A 21996-nucleotide genomic window follows, 5' to 3' on the forward strand; every position below is an offset into this window, starting at 1 on the left:
CATGTCACGGTAACCCTAACTCTCATCCTAACCCTCACCCTAACACTCAAACTCACCCTAACAGTAAACCAAAACATCACCATCACCCTAGCCCTCACCCTAACTCTTATCCTAACCCTAATCCTCATCCTAACCCTCATCCTAAGCCTAACCCCCACCCTAACCCTAAACCTCACGCTTACTGTAACCCTAACCCTAACCCTAACACTCACCCTAAACCTCACCCTAACCCTAACCCTCACCCTCACCCTCAACCCCAGAATAACCCTAACAATAATCCTAACCCTAACCCTCACCCTAACCATAAACCTCTCCCTAACCCAAAACTGCACCCTAAAACTTACGCTCACCCTAACACTAATCCTAACCCTAACACTAACCCTCATACTAACCCTAACCCTAACCCTAACCCTAAACCTCAACCTAACCCTCAAACTCACCATAACCCTAACACTAACTCTAACACTCACCCTCACCCTAAGCCTTCCCCTAACCCTATATCTAACCCTAAACCTCACCCTCACAATAACCCTAACAATAACCCTAAACATAAACCTCACACTAACCCTAACACTAACCCTCACCCCCACCCTCACCCTCAGAGTAACTCTAACCCTAACCCTAACAATAACACTAACCCTAATCCTTACCATCCCCCTAACCCTAATCCTCATCCCCACCCTCAACCTCAGCCTAACCCTCAGCCTAAGCCAAACGCTCACCCTAACCCTCACACTCACCCTCACCTGAACCCTAATCCTAAACCTAAACCTATCCCTAAACATCAAGCGAACCCTCATCCTCGCACTAACCCTAAACTTAAACCTACCCCTAACCCTCCCCCTAATCCTAACTCTATCCCTAAACCTCACCCTCACCCTAACCCTAACACTAACCCTAACCCTAAACCTCACTCTAAACCTCACTCTAACCCTTACCCTCACCCTCACCCTCAACCTAACCTTAACTCTAACTCTAACCCTAACAATAACACTAACCCTAAACCTAACACTAACCATAACCCTCACCCTCAGCCTCACCTTCACCGCAAACTTAACCCTAACAATAAAATTAACAATAACCCTAAACCAAACAACAACCCTAACCCTAACCCTCACCCTAACCCTAACACTAACCCTAACCCTAAAACTCACCATAAACCTGCCACTAAACCTAACTCTAACCCTAAACCTCACCCTCACCCTAACCCTAACCCTAACCCTAATCCAAAACCTCACCCTAAACCTCACCCTAACCCTAACAATAACACTCACCCTAATCCTAAGGCTAACCCTAAACCTCAACCTAACCCTAACCCCCAAGCTCACCGTAATCCTAACCCCAAACCTCACCCTAAACCTGCCCCTAAACCTAACGCTAACCGTAAACCTCACCCTCACCCTAACCCTAAGCCTAATCCAAAACCTCAGCCTAACCCTCACCCTAAATGTAAACCTCACCCTCACCCTCACACTAACCCTAACCTTTACACTATCCTTAACCCTACCCCTCAACCTAACCCTCACCCTCACCCTAACCCTAACACTAACCCTCACCCTAAACCTAACCCTAACCCTAACCCTCACCCTAAACCTAAACCTAACCCTCATCCTAAACCTAAACCTTACCTGATACCTAACCCTAACGCTAAACCTAACCATAACCCTAACCCTCACCCTCAACCTTACCCTCACCCTAACCCTAAACCTAACCCTAACCCTCACCTTAACCCTAACCAGAATCCTAACCCTAACCCTCACCGTCACCATCACCCTCACCCTGACCCTCAATCTCAAACTCACCTTCACTCTAACCCTCAAACTAAACCAAACCCTCACCCTAACCCTAACAATCTCCCTAACACTAACCCTATCTTTCACCCTAACCTTAACCCTAAAGGTCACCCTAACCCTAACCCTCACCCTCACCCTCACCCTCTACCTAACACTAACCGTAACCCTAATCCTAACCCTAACTCTCACCCTCATACTCACCCTAACTCAAACCCTAACCCTAACCATAACCCTATCCCTAATTCTCATCCTAACCCTAACACTAATCCTCAATCTAACCCTAACCTTGACCCTCACCCTAACCCTAACCCTATCCCTCCCCATAACCCTAACCTTAACCCTTACCGTAATCCTCACCCTCAGCCTAAACCTCACCTTTACCTTTACCGTCACCCCCACTCTAACCCTCACCCTAAGCCTAACACTCACCCGAACCCTATCTCTACCCCTAAACCTCACCCTCACCCTAATCTTAACTCTAAGCCTAACCCTAACATTAACACTAACCCTAACCCTTACCATCACCCTAACCTTAATCCTCACCGACACCATCACCCTCAGACAAACCCTAAGCCTAAGCCTAAGCCTCACCCTAACCCTCACACTCACTCTCACCCTAACCCTAATCCTTAACCTAACCCTATCCCTAAACCTCAACTTAAACATCACCCTCATCCTAACCCTAACCCTAAACATCACCCTAACCCTCCCCTCAACCCTAACTCTAAACCTAAACCTCACCCTCACCCTAAACCTAACCCTAACCCTAACCCTAAACCTCACCCTAAAACTCACCCTAACCCTAACACTCACCCTCACCCTCAACCTAACTTTAACTCTAACCTTAACACTAACAATAACAGTAACCATAACCATAACCAAAAACATAAACATGACCCTCACCCTCACCGCAAACTTCAACCTAACCATAACACTAACACTAACACTAACACTAACACTAACCCTAAGCCTCACCCTAACCTTAACACTAACTCTAACCCTAAACCTCACCCTAACCCTGCCCCTAAACCTAATTCTAAACCAAAACCTCACCCTAAACCTCACCCTAACTTTAACCCTAACCCTCACCCTAATCCTAAGCCTTACCCTAACCCTCAACCTAACCCTAAACCTCACACTCACCGTAACCCTATCCCTAACCCTCACCCTAACCCTAAACTTAACCCGAACCCTAAATCTCAAACTAACCCTCCCCCTAACCCTTACCCTATACCTAACCCTCACCCTCACCTCACCCTCACCCTCATGCTAACCCTTACCCTAATCCTAATCCTAACACGAAGCCTAACCCTCACTCTCACCCGAACCCTCACCATAAACCTAACTCTAACCCTAACCCTAACCCTAACGCTCACCCTCAGCCACAACCTAACCCTAACTCTAACCCTAAACCTTAACCTCACCCTAAACCTAACACTAACCTTAAACCCAAACCTCACACGCACCCTAACCCTAAACCTCACCCTCACCCTAGCCCTTACCCTAACCCTAACCCTCACCCTAACACCAAACCGAACCCTCACTGTCACACTCACCCTAACCCTAATCCGAACCCTAACCCTCAACCTAACCCTAACCCTCACCCTCACCGTAACCCTTACCATAACCCTCAACCTAACCCCAAAATTAACCCTAACCCTAACCCTCACCCTAACAATAACCTCACCCTCACCCTCAGTCTAACCCTAATCCTAACCCTAACCCTCCTCCTAACCCTCACCTTAACCTAACCCTTACCATCACCCTAACCCTAATCCTCACCCCCAACCTCACCCTCAGCCTAATCCTAAACTTAAGCCTAACCCTAACCCTAACACTCACCCTTACCCTAAACCTCAACCTAACCCTAAACCTGACCCTAACCCTAACACTAACCCTAACCCTAAGCTTCAAAGTAACCCTCCCCCTAACCCTATATCTAAAACTAAACCTCACCCTCACGCTAATCCTAATCCTAACCCTAACACTAAACCTGACCCTAACCCTAACACTAATCCTCACCCTCACACTCAACCTCACCCTCACCATAACTCTAAACCTAACCCTAACAATAACACTAATCTTAAACCTAAACCTAACCTTAACCTTAATTCTAACCATAACCCTAACACTCACCCTCACCCTAACAATAAGACTAACCCTAACCCTCAAGCTAACTCTAACCCTCACCCTCTCTGTAACCCTAACCCTCATGCTAACCCTCACCCGAACCCTAATCCTAAACCTAAACCGTACCCTAGCACTAACCCTAACCCTCACCCTCACCATAGTCCTCACCCTAACCCTAATCCTAACCCTCATCCTCACCCTAACATTAAAATTAACCGAACCCTAACTCTCACCCTAAACCTAACCCTAACCCTCACCCTAAACCTAACCCTCAACCTCATCCTCACCCTCAGCCTAACCCTAAACCTAAGCCTAACCCTAACCCTAAACTTCACACTCACCCTAAACCTAACCCTAAGCCTAATACTAACCCAAACCCTAAACCTCACCCTCACCCTAACCCTAAACATAAGAGTAACCCTAACCCTAACCCTAACCCTCACCCTCAGCCTCACCCTAACCCTAACTCTAACCCTAAACCTCATACTCCCCCTAACCCTAAACCTAACCCTAACACTAAACCTCACCCTAACTCTAACCCTAAACCTCACCCTCACCCTAGCCCTCACCCTAGCCCTAATCCTAAACCTAAACCTAACCCTAACCCTCACACTCACCCACACCCTAAACCTCACCATAACTCTAACCCTAACCCAACCCCTAACCCTAAAGCTCACTCTAACCCTAACAATAACCCTAACCCTAATCCTAACCCTCACCCTCACCCTCACCATCACCCTCACCATTACTCTAAAACTAACACTAAAATTAACACTAATCCTAACCCTAAACCTAACCCTAACCCTAAGCCTAATGCTAACACTCACCCTCACCCTAACCCTAATCCTAACCCTAACCATCACCGTCACGGTAACCCTAACCTTCATCCTAACCCTCACCCTAAACCTAACCCTAACTTTAAACCTTACCCTAACACTAACCCTAATCCTCAACCTGACCCTAGCCCTCAACCTAACCCTAATCGTAACCCTAATCCTCATCCTAACCCTCACCCTAACCCTAATCCTAACCCTCCCCCTAATGCTAACCTGAACCTTACCCTAACCCTCACCCTAACCCTAACCCTCATCCTAACACTTACCATCATCCTAACACTAACCCTAACCCTAACACTAACCCTCACACTAACCCTAACCATCACCTTAACCCTAAACCTCACCCTAAAATTAACCCTAAACCTCACCCTCACCTTAGATCTCATCCTCACCCTAAACCTCACACTAACCCTAACACTATACTCAATCTAACCCTTACCCTCACTCTAACCCTAACCCTAACGCTCACCCTAACCTTAAATCTCACCCTTACCATAACCCTCACCCTCAGTCTAACCATCATCTTTACCCTTACCATAACCCCCACCCTAACCCTCAACCTAACCCTAACCCACACCCTAACACTAACTCTACCCCTAAACCTCACCCTCACCATCACCCTAACTCTAACCCTACCCTAACACTAAATTTCACCCTAAACATAACCCTAATACTTATCCTCAACCAACCACTCAGACTAATCCTAAGTCTAAGCCTAACACTTAACCTAAACCACACCCTCAACCTTGCCCTCACCCTAACCCTAATCCTAACCCTAACCCTCATCCTAACCCTCACCCTAACCCTAACCCTCACCCTCACGGTAACCCTAACTTTCATCCTAACCCTCACCCAAAACCTAACCCTAACCTTAATCCTTACCCTAACACTAACCCTAATCCTCACCCTGAACCTAGCCCTCAACCTAACCCTAATCGTAACCCTGATCCTCATCCTAACCCTCACCCTAACCCTAACCCTCACCCTAAACCTAACCCTCACCCTAACACTTACCCTCACCCTAACACCAAACCTAATCCTAATCCTAACCCTAACCCTAACCCTCACCCTCACTGTAACCTTAACCCTAACCTTAAATCTAACAAAAACCCTAAACCTAACCCTAACTCTCACCCTAACCATTACCCTCACCCTAAACCTAACCTCACCCTTAAAACTTACCCTCACACTAACACTAACCCTAACGCTAACACTAACGCTCACACTAACCCTAACCATCAACCTAACCCTAAAACTCACCCTAACACTAAACCTAACCCGCACCCGCACCCTAGCCCTCACCCTAACCCTAACCCCCATCCTCACACTAAACCTCACACTAACTCTAACACTAATCCTCAATCTAACCCTCACCCTCAACCTAACTCTAACACTAACCCTCACCCTAAACCTAACCCTCACCCTTATCGTAACCCTCACCCTCAGCCTAATCCACACCTTAACCTTACCGTCACCCCCACCATATCCCGCACACTAAACATAACCCTCACCCTAACCCTCACCCTAAACCTAAATCTACCTCTAAACCTCAACCTCACCCTAACCCTAACTCTAACCCTAACCCTAACCCTAAACCTCACCCTAACCCTAACCCTAACCCTCATGCTCAAGGTCACCATAACCATAACCCTAACCATAACCATAACAATAACCCTAACCCTAAACCTCACCCTAACAATAACCCTCCCCCTAACACTAACCCTAACACTAACACTAACACTCACACTAACCCTAACCCTAATACTCAATTTAAGCCTCAGCCTAACGCTAACACTTACCCTAGCCCTAAACCTAACCCTAACCCTCACACTTATCTTAACCCTCACCCTCAGCCTAAACCACACCTTTACCCTTACCATCATCCTCATCCTGACCCGAAACGTCATCCTAATCCTCACCTTAACCTTAAACCTAACCATCACCCTAACCCTAACCCTCTCCCTCAATCTCACCCTCAGCCTAACACTCAGCCTAGGCCTAAACCTTACCCTAACCCTCACCCTAGCCCTCTCTCTAACCCTAATCCAAAACCTAACCATCATCCTAACCCTCACACTAAACCTATCCCTAACCATCACCCTAACCCTAATCCTCATCCACACCCTCAACCTCAGCATAAACCTAAGCCTAAGCCTAACCCTAACCCTAAACCTCACGCTCACACTCACCCAAACCTTAATCCTAAACCTAACCCTAAACCTCAAGCTAAACCTCACCCTAACCTTATCCCTAACACTAATCCTAACCCTAACCCTCGACCTAAACCTCCCCCTAACCCTAAATCTAACCCTAAACTCATCCTAACCCTAACCCAAATCCTAAACCCTAACCCTCACCCTAACCCTAAACCTCACCCTCACAGTAACCCTGACCCTCATCCTAAACCAAACTCTATCCCTAAACCTCACCCTGACCCTAGCCCTCACCCTAAACATAATCCTAACCCTAACCCTAATCCTCATCCTAACCCTCACCCTAACCCTAACCCTCACCCTAATCCTAAGCCTAAGCCTAACGCTCAACCTAACCCTAATCATCATGCTCACCGTAATCCTAACCCTAACACTTACCCTAACCCTAAACTTAAACTGAACCCTAACTTTCACCCTAACCCCACCCCTAACCGTCACCCTAAGCCTAACCCACACCCTCACCCTCACTGTCAGCTTAAACCTAAGGCTAACCCTAACCCTATTCCTAAACCTCACACTCACGCTAACCCTAACCCTAACCCTAATCCTAACCCTAACCCTCATCCTAATCCTCACCCTAACACTAACCCTAACCCTCACCCTCACCCTCACCCTAAACCTAATCGTAACCCTAACCCTCAACCTAACCCTAACCCTCACCCTCAACATAACCCTCACCCTAAACCTCAACCTAACACTAAACTTAAACCGAACACTAACTCTCACCCTATCCCTAACCCTAACCCTCACCCTAACCCTAAACCTAACCCTCACCCTCACCCACACCGTAACCTTAACCCTAAGCATAACCCTAACAATAACCCTAAACCTAATTCTTTACCTCAATGTAACCATAACCCTCACCCTAACCCAAATCCTGAACCTAACACTTACCATCACATTAACACTAACCCTAACCCAAACACGAAACCTCACACTAAACCTAACCCTAACCTCACCCTAACCCTAACCCTAACCCTAACCCTCAACCAAACAGTAACCCTTACGCTCAACGTAACCCTAACCCTAACCATAATCCTCACCATTTCCCTAACCCTCATCCTAACACTTACCTTCACCCTAACACTAACCCTAATCCTAATCTTAACCCTAACCCTAACCCTCACCCTCACCCTCACCATAACCGAAACCCTAACCCTAACACTAACAATAACGCTAAACCTAACCCTAACCCTCACCCTAACCATAATCCTCACCCTAAACCTAAGCTCACCCTAGCACTTACCCTCACCCTAACACTAACCCTAACCCTAACACTAACACTCACACTAAACCTAAACATCACCTAACCTTAAATCTCACCCTAACACTAACCCTAATCCTCACCCTCACCTTAGCCCTCAACCTAACCCTAACCCTCATCCTCACCCTAAACCTCACACTAACCCGAACACTTATCCTCAATCTAACCCTCACCCTGACTCTAACCCTAACCCTAACTCTAACCCTCACCCTAACCCTCACCCTCACCCTTACCATCACCGTCAACCTCAACCTCACCTAACGCTCTCCTTTACCCTTACCGTCAACCACAACCTAACCCTCACCCTAACCCTAACACTCACCTTAAGACTAACTCTACCCCTAAACCTCACCATCACCCTAACCCTAACTCTAACCCTAACCCTAACATTAAAACACACCCTATCCCTAACGCCATCCCTTATCCTCAACCAAAAGCTAAGCCTAACCCTAAGCCTAAGCCTAACACTAACCCTACCCACACCCTCACCCTAACCCTCACCCTAACCCTAATCCTAACCCTAACCAAAATCCTAACCCTCACGCAAACTCTAACCCTAACAATCAGCCTAACTCTAATCCTCACCCCCACCCTCACCCTCAGCCTAACCCTAAGCTTAAGCCTAAGCCTAACACTTACCCTACCCACACCCTCACCCTAGCCCTCACCCTAACCCTAATCCTAACGCTAAAGGTCATCCTAACCCTCACCCTAACCCTAGCCCTAACCATCACCCTAACTCTAATCCTCAACCCACCCTCACCCTCAGCCTAACCCTAAGCCTAAGCCTAAGCCGAACCCTAACACTAACACTCACCCTCAGCCTAACCCTAATCTTAACCGTAAATCTAAAATTAACCCTAAAACTCAACCTAAGCCTCACCCTAACTTTAACCCTAAAACTAACCCTAACCCTCTACCTAACGCTCCAACTAACCCGAAACCTAACCCTAAACCTCACACTCACCCTAACCCTAATCCAAACCCTAAACTGAAACCTCACCCTAACCCTGAAACTAACCCTCACCCTCACCCCCACCCTCAACCTCACCTTAACTCTAACCCTAACCCTAACAATAACACTAATCCTAACCCTAAACCTAACCCTAACCCTAACCCTAATGCTAAAACTCACCCTCACCATAACCCTAATCCTAACCCTAACCCTCACCCTAACACTAAACTTCACCCTCACCGTAACCTTAACCCTAATACTAACCCTCACTGTAAACCTCAACTTAACCTTAAACCTTATCCTAACACTAACCCTAATCCTCACCCTCACCCTAGCCCTCATCCTAACCCTAATTGTAACCGTAATCCTAATCCAAACCCTCACCCAAACTCTAATCCTAACCCTCACCCTAACCCTAACCCTAACCCTCAACCTAACCCTAAACATAACCCTCACTGTAACCCTAACCCTAACTCTAAACATAACTTGAACCCTAACTCTCAAGCTAACCCTAACCCTAACCCTCAACCTAAAGCTAACCCTCACACTCGCCCTCTCCCTCAGCCTAACCCTAAGCCTAAGCCTAACCCTAACCCTCACACTCACCCTAACCATTACCCTAATCCTAATTATAACCCTAAGCCTAACCCTCACCCTCACCTTAATCCTCAACCTAACCGTTACTCTAACACTAACCCTAAACCTAACCCTCAACCTCAGCCTCACATTTACCCTAACACTAACCCTAAACCTCACCCTCACCCTACCCCTAACCATAACCCTAACCCTAAACCTCAAAAATCCCTAATCCTAAACCTCAACCTCAGCCTACTCTCACACTAACCCTAATCCTAAACCTCATCTTAACCCGCACCCTAACACTAACCCTAACCCTCACCCTCACCCTAACCCTAATCCTAACCCTAACCCTCAACCTCACCGTAACCCTTATCCTAACCATCACCCTAAACATAAACTTATCCCAAATCCTAACTCTCACCCTAACCCTAACCCTAACCCTCACCCTAACCCTCAAACTCACCCTAGCCCTCACTCTAACCCTAATCCTAACCCTAACCCTCATTCTAACCCTACCCATAACCCTTAGCCTAAACCTCACCATAACCCTAACCCTCACCCTGAACCTCACCGTCACCCTAACCCTAAGCCTAACCCTAAAACTAACCCAAACACACACAGTCACGCACACCCTAACCCTAATCCTAACCCTTACCCTCACCCTCACCCTCAACCTCAGTGTAACCATAAACCTAATCCTACCCTAACCCTAACACTCACACTCACCCTAACCCTTACCCTAATCCTAATTCTCACCCTAACCCTCACCCTCACCCTCAGGCTTAACTCAAGCCTAACTCTAACCCTAAACCTCACCCTCACCCTTACCTTAACCCTAACCCTATCCCTAAACCTCACCCTCACCCTACCCCTCATCCCAACCCTAATACTAACCCTAACAGTCATCCTAACCCTCCCCATAATCCTAACCCTCACCCTCACCCTAACCTTAACCCTCACACTCAACCTCACCCTCAGACTAAACCTAAGCCTAAACCTAATCCTAACACTAACCCTAGACCTCACACTCACCCTAACCCTGACACTAATCCTAATCCTAACCTTAACTCTAACCCTCACCCTCACCCTAAATCTCACCCTAACCCTAACCCTAAAGCTAACACTAACCCTAACCCTCACCCTCAGCCTCACCCTAACCCTAATTCTAACCATAAACCTCACCTTTACCATAACCCCAAACCTAACCCTAACCTGAAACCTCACCCTAACCCTAACCCTAACCCTAAGCCTAACTCTAACCCTAAACCTCACCCTCACCCTAACACTAACCCTAACCCTAAAACTCACCCTAACCCTAACCTTCAACCTCACCCTCAACCTCACCGTAACTCTAGCCCTAACCCTAACAATAACACTAACCCTAACCCTAACCCTAAACCTCACCCTCACCCTCAGCCTCACCCTCACTGCAAACTTAAACCTAACCATAACACTAACAATATGCCTAATCCTAAGACTAACCCTAACCTAACCCTGACCCTCACCGTAAGCCTAACCCTAACCCTAACCCAAACCCTAACCAAAACCCTCACCCTAACTCTAAGCCTAAACCTAACCTTAACCCTAAGCCTCACACTCACCCTCACCCTAACTGTAACCCTAAACCTAACCCAATCCTTAACCCTAACCCTCAGCCTACCCCTCACCCTAACCCTAACCTTAACCCTAAACCTCATCCTAAACCTGACACTAACCATAACCCTAACCCGAACCCTAACCCGAACCCTAACCCTCACCCTCATGCTCGGCCTAAGCCTAAGCCTAAGCCTAAACCTAACCCTAACCCTCACCCTAACAATAACCCTAAAACTAAACCTCACTCTAACCCTAAATCTCACCCTCACCCTAACCCTAAATCTAAACCTAACCCTAACCCTAACAATAACCCTAACCCTCACCCTAACCATAATCCTCACCCTAACCCTAAACCTCACCCTAACACTTACCCTCACCCTACCCCTAATCTTAACCCTAACACTAACCCTTACAAAAACCCTAACCCTAAACTCACCCTAACCTTAACCCTAACCCTAAACCTCAACATAACCCTAACCCTCACGCTCAAAGTAACCCTAAACCTAACCTTGACCCTCACCCTTACCATAATTCTCACTCTAACCCTATCACTCACCCTAACACTTACCCTCACCCTAACACTAACCCTAATCCTAACCCTAACCCTAAACCTCACCCTCACCTTAACCGGAACCCTAACCCTAACACTAACAACAACCCTAACCCTAAACCTAACAAAAACCCTAACCATAACCCTAAACCTCACCCTAATCATTACCCTCACCCTAAACCTAACCCTCACACTAACACTTACTCTCACCTTAACACTAACCTTAACCCGAACACTAAGCCTCACACTAAATCTCATCCTCACGGTAAACCTCACACTAAAGCTAACACTAATCATCAATCTAAACCTCACCCTCACCCTAACCCTAACCCTAACCCTAACTCTCACCATTACCGTGACCCTCACCCTCAGCCTAACCCTCACCTTACCCTTACAGTCACCCACAACCCACCCCTCACCCTAACCCTAACCTCACCCTAACACTAACTCTACCCCTAAACCTCACCCTAATGCTAACTCTAACCCTAACCCTAACACTAAACCTCACACTAACCCTAACCCTAACCATCACCCTCAACCTCACGCTCAGCTTAAACCTAAGCCTAAGCCAAACCTTTACCCTAACCCTCAGCCTCACCCTAGCCCTCACCCTAACATAAATCCTAACTCTAACCCTAACCCTAACCCTCACCCTCACCGTAAACCTTACCCTAACCCTCACCCTAACACTAAATCTAATCTTAACCCTAAATCTCAAACTGACCCTAACCCTCAACCTCACCGTAACCCTTACCCTAAACCACACTCTAACCTTAATCTTAACTTGAATCCTTCTCTCACCCTAACCCTACCCTAACTCTCACCCTAACCCTAACATCAAAACTCACCCTCACCCTAAAACTCACCCTTGCCCTAACCCTAACCGTAACCCTAAAACTCACCCTAACCCTAACATTCACCCTCACCCTCAACCTCAACGTAATTCTAGCCCTAACCCTAACAATAACACTAACCCTAACTCTAACCCTAACCCTCACCCTTTCCCTCAGCCTCACCCTCACTGCAAACTTAAACCTAACCATAGCACTAACAATAAACCTAACCCTAAGCCTAACCCTAACCCTAGCTCTAATTCTCTCCCCCACAGACACCCTCAGCCTAACCCTAAGCCTAAACTTAACCCTTACCCTAACCCTCACTGTAACCCTAAACCTAACACTAACACTAACCATAAACCTAACCCTAAATCTAACCCTAAACCTAAACCTAATCCTCAGTCTCACCTGCACCCTAACCCAAACTCTAACCCTAACCCTCACCCTAACTCTAAGCCTAATCCTAACCCTAAACTTATGCCTCACAATCACCCTCACCCTAACCCTAATTCTAAACCTACCCTATCCCTAACCTTAACCCTCACCCTAACCCTCACCCTAGCCCGCACCCTAACCCTAACCCTAACCCTAAACCACATCCAAACCTGACACTAACCATAAGCCTAACCTTAACCCTAACCCGCACCCTAAACCTCACCCTCATGCTCGGCCTAAGCCTAAGCCTAACCCTAACCCTAAACCTCACCCTAATCCTAACACTCACCCTAACTCTAACCCTTAATATCACCCTCACCCTAACCCTAACTCTAACCCTAAACCTAACCCTAACAATAACCCTAACTCTCACCCTAACCATAATCCTCACCTTAACCCTAAACCTCACCCTAACACTTACCCTCACCCTACCCCTAATCTTAACCCTAACACTAACCCTCACAATAACCCTAACCCTAAACTCACCCTAACCCTAACCCTAACACTAACCCTCAACCTAACCCTAACCTTAACGCTCAATGTAACCCTAACCCTAACCCTGACCCTCACCCTAATCATAAACCTCACCCTAACCCTAACCCTCACCCTAACACTTACCCTTACCCTAACACTTATCCTAATACTAATCCTAACCCTATCCCTAACACTCACCCTCACAGTAACCGTAACCCTAACCATAATCCTAACAAAAACCCTAAACCTAACCCTCACCCTAACCATTACCCTCACCCTAAACCTAACCCTCACCCTAACCATTACCCTCACCCTAAACCTAACCCTCACCCTAACACTTACCCTCACCTTAACACTAACCGTAACCCGAACCTTAAGCCTCACACTAACACTAACCCTAAACCTCAACCTAACCCTAGCACTAACCCTAACCCCAACACTAATCCTCACGGTAAAACTCAAACTAACCCTAACACTAATCCTCAATCTAACCCTCACCCTCACCCTAACACTAACATTAAATCCCACATTAACCCTAACCCGAAACCTCACCTGCACCCTCACCTTCACCATAAACCTAACCCTAACCCTAAAAATAACACTAACACTAACCCTAACCATCAACCTAACCCCTATCCTCACCCCAACCCTCACCCTCAGCCTAACCCAAAGTCTAAGCCTAACCCTCACCATAACCCTCACCCTAACCCTAACACTAAACCTAACCCTAACCCTAAACCTCAACCTAACCCTCACCCTCACCCTCACCCTAACCTTAACACTACCCCAAAACTTAAACCTCACCCTAACACTCCCCCTAACCCAAACTCAAACCTAAACCACATCCATACCCTAACCCTTACCCTTACTCTCACCCTAAACCTAACCCTAACCCTAAACCTCAACTTAACCCTAACCCTCACCATCACCCTCAACCTAAACATAACTCTAACCCTAACCCTAACAATAACATTAAAACCTAACCCTAACCCTAACCATAACTCTCACCCTCAGCCTCAACCTCACGGCAAACTTAACCCTAACCATAACACTAACGATAACCCTAAAACTAACCCTAACCCTAATCCTCACCCCCACCCTCACCTTCAGCCTAACCCTAAGCCTAACCCTATCCCTAACACTAAGCCTCACCGTAACCCTGACCCTATCCCTAACCCTAACCCTAAACCTAACCCTACCACTAACCCTAAAACTCACCCTAACAATCACCCTAACCCTCAGCCTAACCCTAACCCTAAACCTCAACCTCACCCTAGCCCTCACCCTAAACTTAATTCTAATGCTCACCCTCACCCTAACCCTAACCCTCATCCTCACCCTAAACCTCAAACTAACCCTAAACCGAATCCTCAATCTAACCCTCACCCTAACCCTAACCCTAAACCTTAACCTAGGCCTAAACTTTACCCTAACCCTCACCCTTCTCTTAAACCTCAACCTCAGCCTAAACCTCACCATTACTCTTACCATCATAATTACCCTAAACCTCACCCTAACCCTAAATCTCATCCTTACAATCACCCTAACCTAAAACCTACACAGCACCCTAACACTAACCCTCACTCTCAACCTCATGCTCAGCCTGACCCTAAGCCTAAGCCTTACCCTAAACCTCAACCTAAGCCTAACCCTCACCCTCACCTTAACTCTAACCCTCATCCTAACCCTCACCGGAACCCTAATCCTAACCGTAAACCTTACCCTAAAACTAACCATAACCCTCACCATCCCCCTAGCCCCCACCCTAAACCTAATCCTAACCCTAATCCTCACCATAAACCTAAACTTAACTGAACCATAACTCTCACCCTAACCCTAACCCTAACCCTCACCCTAACCCTATCCCTAACCCTCACACTCACCCTAAACCTAACCCTAATCCTAACACTAACCCTAACACTAACCCTAACCCTAACCTTAAACATAACCCTGCACTCACCTTAACCCTAAACCTAAGCCTAACCCTAACCCTAAACCTCACCCTCACCCTAAACCTCACCCTAATCCTAATCCTAAACCACAGCCTCACACTAACCCTAACCCTAAACCTCACCCTCATCCTCACCCTAACACTAAATCTAACCCTAAACCTCACACTCACCCTAACCCTAAATCTAACCCTACCCTGAAACCTCACCCTAACTCTAACCCTAAACCTCTCCCTAGCCCTCACCCTAACCCTAACCATAAATCTAAACCTAACCCTAACCCTCACACTCAACCGCACCCTCACCCTCACAGTAACTCTAACCCTAACTCAAAACCTAAGCCTACAACTTACTCTAACCCTAACGCTAGTACTAACCCTAACCCTCACCCTCACCTTAACTCTAACCCTAACCCTAAACCCCACCCTAACCCTAACTCTCACCAGCACCCTCATCCTCACTGTAACTCTAACCCTTACCCTAACAATAACACTAACCCTAACCCTAAACATCACCCTATCCCTAATCCTCAACCCCATCCTGACCCTCAGCCTAACCCTAAGACTAAGCCTAACTCTCCACCTAACCCACACACTCACGCTCACCCAAAGCCTAAACCTAAATATAGCCCTATCGCTAAACCTCAACCTAAACCTCACCCTCACCCTAACTCTAACCCTAACGCTAAACCTCACCGTAACCCTACCCCAAACCCTAAATCTAACCCTAAACCTCACCCTCACCCTCACCCTAACCCTAAACCTAATCCTAAACCTCATTCTAACCCTAACCCTAACCCTCACCCTCAAACTTAACCACACTGTAATTCTAACCGTAACCCTAAAAATAACAGTAACCCTAACCCTCACCCTAACCCTAACCAAACCCTCACCCTCAGCCTCACCATCACTGCAAACTTAACCCTAAACATAACACTAACAATAACCCTAACCCTAACCATAACCATAAACCTAATCCTCACCCCCACCTTCACCCTCAGCCTGACCCTAACTTAACCCTAACCCAAACCCTAACCCTCACCGTAACGCTAACCCTAAACCTAAACCTAACACAAACTGTAACCCTAAACCAAACCCTAAACCTAACACTAATCCTCAGCCTCCCCCTCCCCCTAACCCAAACCCTAACACTGACCCTCACCATAACCCTCACGCTAACCCTCCTCCTAAACCTATATCTAACCGTAAACCTCACCCTCACACTAACACTAACCCTAACACTAACCCTAAACCCCAATCTAATCCTAATCCTAACCCTCACCCTCCCCCTCACCGTAACTCTAACCCTAACCCTAACAATATCACTAACCCTAACCGTAACCCTAAACCTAATCCTAATCCTCAGCCTTACCCTCACCCTAACCCTAACCATAACCATAACGGTAACCCTAAACCTAAGCCAAACCCTAACCCTAACCCTCACACTCACACTCACCCTAACCCTAATCCTAAACCTAATACTATACCTAACACTAACCCTCACCCAAGGCCTCACACTAGCCATCACCCTAAACATAATCCTAACGATAAACATCATCCAAACACTCACCATAACCCTAAACCTAACCTTCACCCTAACCCTAACCCTAACCCTCACCCACATGCTCGTCCTAAGCCCAAGCCTAACACTAACCAAACCTTAAAACTAACCCTAAACCTAACCCTCATCCTAACCCTCACCGTAACCCTAAGTCTAACCCTAAACTTCACCCTCACCCTAAACCTAACTCTACCCTAACCCAAGCCCTAAACCTCACAGTAACACTAATCCTACCCCTCACCCTCAACCTCAATGCAACCCAAATTCTAACCCTAACCCTAACAGTAACCCTAACACTAATCCTAACCCTCACCCTTATCATAACCCTCATCCTCACACAAACCCTCACCCTAACAATTACACTCACCCTAACACTAACCCTAATCCTAACACAAACACTCACACTAACACTAACCATCACCCTAACCCTAAACCTCACCCTAATCCTAAACCTAACCCTCACCCTAACCCTGACCCTCATCCTCACCCTAAACCTCACACTAACCGAACACTAATCCTCAATCTATCCTTCACTCTCACCCTACCCCTAACCCTAACATTCACCCTAACCCTAACCCTCACACTAAACCTCACCCTAACCCTAACTCTACCCCTAAACCTCACCCTCACCCTAACCTTACCTCTAACACTAACCCTAACACTAAAAACCTCACCCTAACCTTAACCCTAAACCTCAGCCTCAACCTCACCGCAAATCTAAAACTAAACCTACCAACAACACTAACCCTGGACCTAACCCTAACCCTCACCCTAAACCTAAACCTTACCCTCACCCACATACTGGGCCTAAGCCTAAACCAAAGCCTAAGCCTAAACCTAACCCTAACCCTCACCCTAACCCTAACCCTAACACTAACCCTAACTCTAACCCTAAACCTCACCCTTACCCTAACCCTAACTCTAAACCTAACCCTAAACCTAAACGTCATCCTAACCCTAACCCTAACAATAACGCTAACCCTAACCTTAACCCTACCCTAACCCTACCCCTAACCCTAACACTAAACCGAACCCTAATGCTAACCATAAACATAACCATAATCCTCACCCTAGCCCTAACTTCACCCTAACACTAACCCCAATCCTCACACTCACACTGGCCCTAACCCTAACCCTAACTCTCACCCTCACCCTAAACCTCATCCTAACCCTAAACTTAACCTGAACATTAACTCTCACCCTAACCCTAACCCTAACCCTCACCCTAACCCTAACCCTCTCCCTTACCATAACGCTCAACCTAGGCCTAAACCTCATCTTGACCCTTACAGTCACCCCCACCTTAACCCTCACCCTAAACCTAAACCTCATCCTAACACTCACCCTAACCCTAACTCTACCCCTAATCCTCACCCTCGCCCTAACCCTAACTCTAACCCAAACCCTAACACTATAAACCTCACCCTAAGCTTAACCCTAACCCTCACCCTCACCGTAACCATCACCCTAACACTAACCTTAAAAATAACACTAACCCTCACCCTAGTCCTAAACCGCACCCTCACCCTAACCCTAATCCTAACCCTAACCCTCACCCTAAACCTAACCCTCCCCCTTCCGTAATCCTAGCCCTCAACCTAACCCTAATCCTAACCCTAACCATCATCATAACCCTCCCATAACCCTTACCCTAACCCTCACCCTAACCCTAACCCTCACCCTCACCATCACCCTCAGCCTAACCCTAAGCCTAACCCTAAACCTAAACCTAACCCTTACCCTCACCCTAACCCTAACACTAACCCTAACAATAACCATAACCATAACCCTCCCCCTAACCCTATATCTAACCTTAAACCTCACCCTAACCATAACACTAAGCCTAACCCTAAACCCCACCCTAACCCTAACGCTAACCCTCACCCCCAACCTCAACCTCACTGTAACTCTAACCCTAAACCTAAGAACAGCACTAACCCTAACCCTAATCATCACCGTAACTTTAATACTTACCCCCACCCTCACCCTCAGCCTAAACCTGAGCCTAAGCCTAACCCTCACCCTAACCCTCACACTCACCATCCCCCTAACACTAATCCTAAACCTACCTCTATCTTTAAACCTCAAATTATACCTCACACTCACCCTAACCCTAACACTAAACCTAGCCCTCAATTTCACCCTAACCCTCCCCCCTCAATCTAACTCTAACCCTAAACCTCACCCTAACCCTAACCATTACTCTAAACCTAAACTTCACCCTAAACCTAAACCTCACCCTCACCCTCAACTTCACCTTAACTGTAACCCTAACCCTAACAATAACACTAATCCTAACCCTAAACTTGACCTTAACACTAAACATAACACTAAAACTAACCCTAAACCTAACCCTAAACCTAAACCTCAACCTAACCCTACTCCTCAGCCTCACCCTAACCCTAACCCTCACCTTAACCCTAAGCCTAACCCTAATGCTAACCCTAACCCTCACACTAACCCTCACACTAACCCTAATCCTAAATCTAACCTTATCCCTAACCCGAATAATCATCCTAACCCTATCCCTTGCCCTCACCGTAACTCTAATCCTAACCCTAAAAATCATCCTAAACCTCACCCGAACCCTAACATTAACCCTCACCCTAAACCTCACCCTAACCCTCACACACATGTTGGGCCTAAGCCTAAACCAAAGCCGAAGCCTAACCCTGACCCTAAACCTCACCCTAACCCTAACCCTAACACTAAACCTAACTCTAACCCTAAACCTCACCATTACCCTAACCCTAACACTGAACCTAACTCTAAACCTAAACCTCATCCTAACCCTAACCCTAACAATAACCCTAACCCTAAACTTAACCCTACCCTAATCCTACCCCTAACCCTATCACTAAACCTAACCCTAACCCTAACCATAACCATAACCATAACCCTCACCCTAACCCTAACCTCACCCTAACACTAATCTTAATCCTCCCTCTCACCCTAGTCCTCACCCTAACCCTAACCCTCATCCTCACCCTAAACCTCACCCTAACCGTAAACTTAACCTGAACACTGACTCTCACCCTAATCCTAACCCTAACCCTAACCCTCACCCTTACCATAACCCTCACCCTAGGCCTAACCCTCATCTTTACTCTTACCGTCACCCCACCTTAACCCTCACCCTAACCCTAACCCTCACCGTAACCATAACCCTAACCCTAACTCTACCCCGAAACCTCACCCTAACCCTAACCCTAACACTAACACTAACACTAAAAACCTCACCATAAACTTAACCCTAACCGTCACCCTCACCGTAACCCTAACCATAACCCTAACAATAACCCTAAACCTAACCTTAATCCTAACCTCACCCTCAACCTAATCCTAATTCTAACCCTAACCCTCAACCTAACCCAAACCCTCACCCTTCCGTATCGATTACCCTCACCGTAACCCTAACCCTAACCCTCACCCACATGCTGGGCCTAAGACTAAACCAAAGCCTAAGCCTAACCCTAAACCGAACCCTCATGCTAACCCTAACCCTAACACTAACCCTAACTCTAACCCTAAACATCACCCTTATCCTAAGCCTAACTCTAACCCGGACCCTAAACCTAAACCTCATCCTAACCCTAACCCTAACAATAACCCTAACCCTAACCTTAACCCTACCCTAACCCTAAACCTAACCCTAACACTAAACCTGAACCTAACCCTATCCTTAACCTAACCATACCCCTCACTAACCCTAACCTCACCCTAACACTAAACCTAGTCCTCACCCTCACCCTAGCACTCACCCTAACCCTAACTCTCATCCTCACCCTAACCGTAACCCTCACCCTTACCATAACCCTCAACTTAACCCTCACCGTAACCCTAACCCTCATGTTGACCCTCACCGTAAACCTAAATCTACCCCTAATCCTCATCTTTACCCTTACCATCACCCCCACCTTGACCCTCACCGTAACCCTAACCCTCATGTTGACCCTCACCGAAAACCTAACTCTACCCCTAAACATCACCCTCACCCTAACCCTAACTCCAATCCTAACCCTAACACTAAAAACCTCACCCTAAACTCAACCCTAACCCTCACCCTCACCGTAACCATAACCCTAACCCTAACCCTAACAATCACCCTAACCCTAACCCTAATCCTAACCCTAACCCTAACCCTCACACTTCCGTAAGCATAACCCTCACCCTAAACCTAATCCTAAACCTAACCCTCATCATAACCCTCCCCATAACCCCAATCCTAACCCTCACCCTAACCCTAACCCTCACCCTCACCCTCACCCTCACTGTAAGTCTAACCCTAACCCTAACAATAACACTAATCCTAAACCTGAATTAACACTAACCCTAATCCTAACACTCACCCTCACCCTACACCTAATTCTAACCCTCACCCTCACCATAACCCTAATCCTAACACTAACTCTCATCCTAACACTCACCCTAACCCTAACCCTAACACTAAACCTCACCCAAACACTAACCCTAAAAATCACCATCACCCTAGCCCACACCCTAACATTAATCATAACCCTAATCCTCATCCTAACCCTCATACTAACCCTAACCCTCACCCGAACCCTAACCCTAACCCTAAATTTAACCCAAACCCTATCTTTCTCCCTAAACCTAACCCTAACCCTCACCCTAAACCTAACCTTCACCCTCACCCTAACACTCACGCTAACCTTAACCCTCATCCTCACACTAACCATCACCCTTATGGTAAAACTCACACTCAGCCTAAACCTCACATTTACCCTCAACATCACCCCCTCCCTAAGCCTCACCCTAACCCTAACCCTCACCCTAACCCTCACCCTAACCCTAACTCTACCCTT

This window comes from Dipodomys merriami, unplaced genomic scaffold (genome assembly GCF_024711535.1).
Source record: "Dipodomys merriami isolate MVZ:Mamm:240054 unplaced genomic scaffold, mDipMer1.0.p SCAF_140, whole genome shotgun sequence".
NCBI lineage: Eukaryota > Metazoa > Chordata > Mammalia > Rodentia > Heteromyidae > Dipodomys > Dipodomys merriami.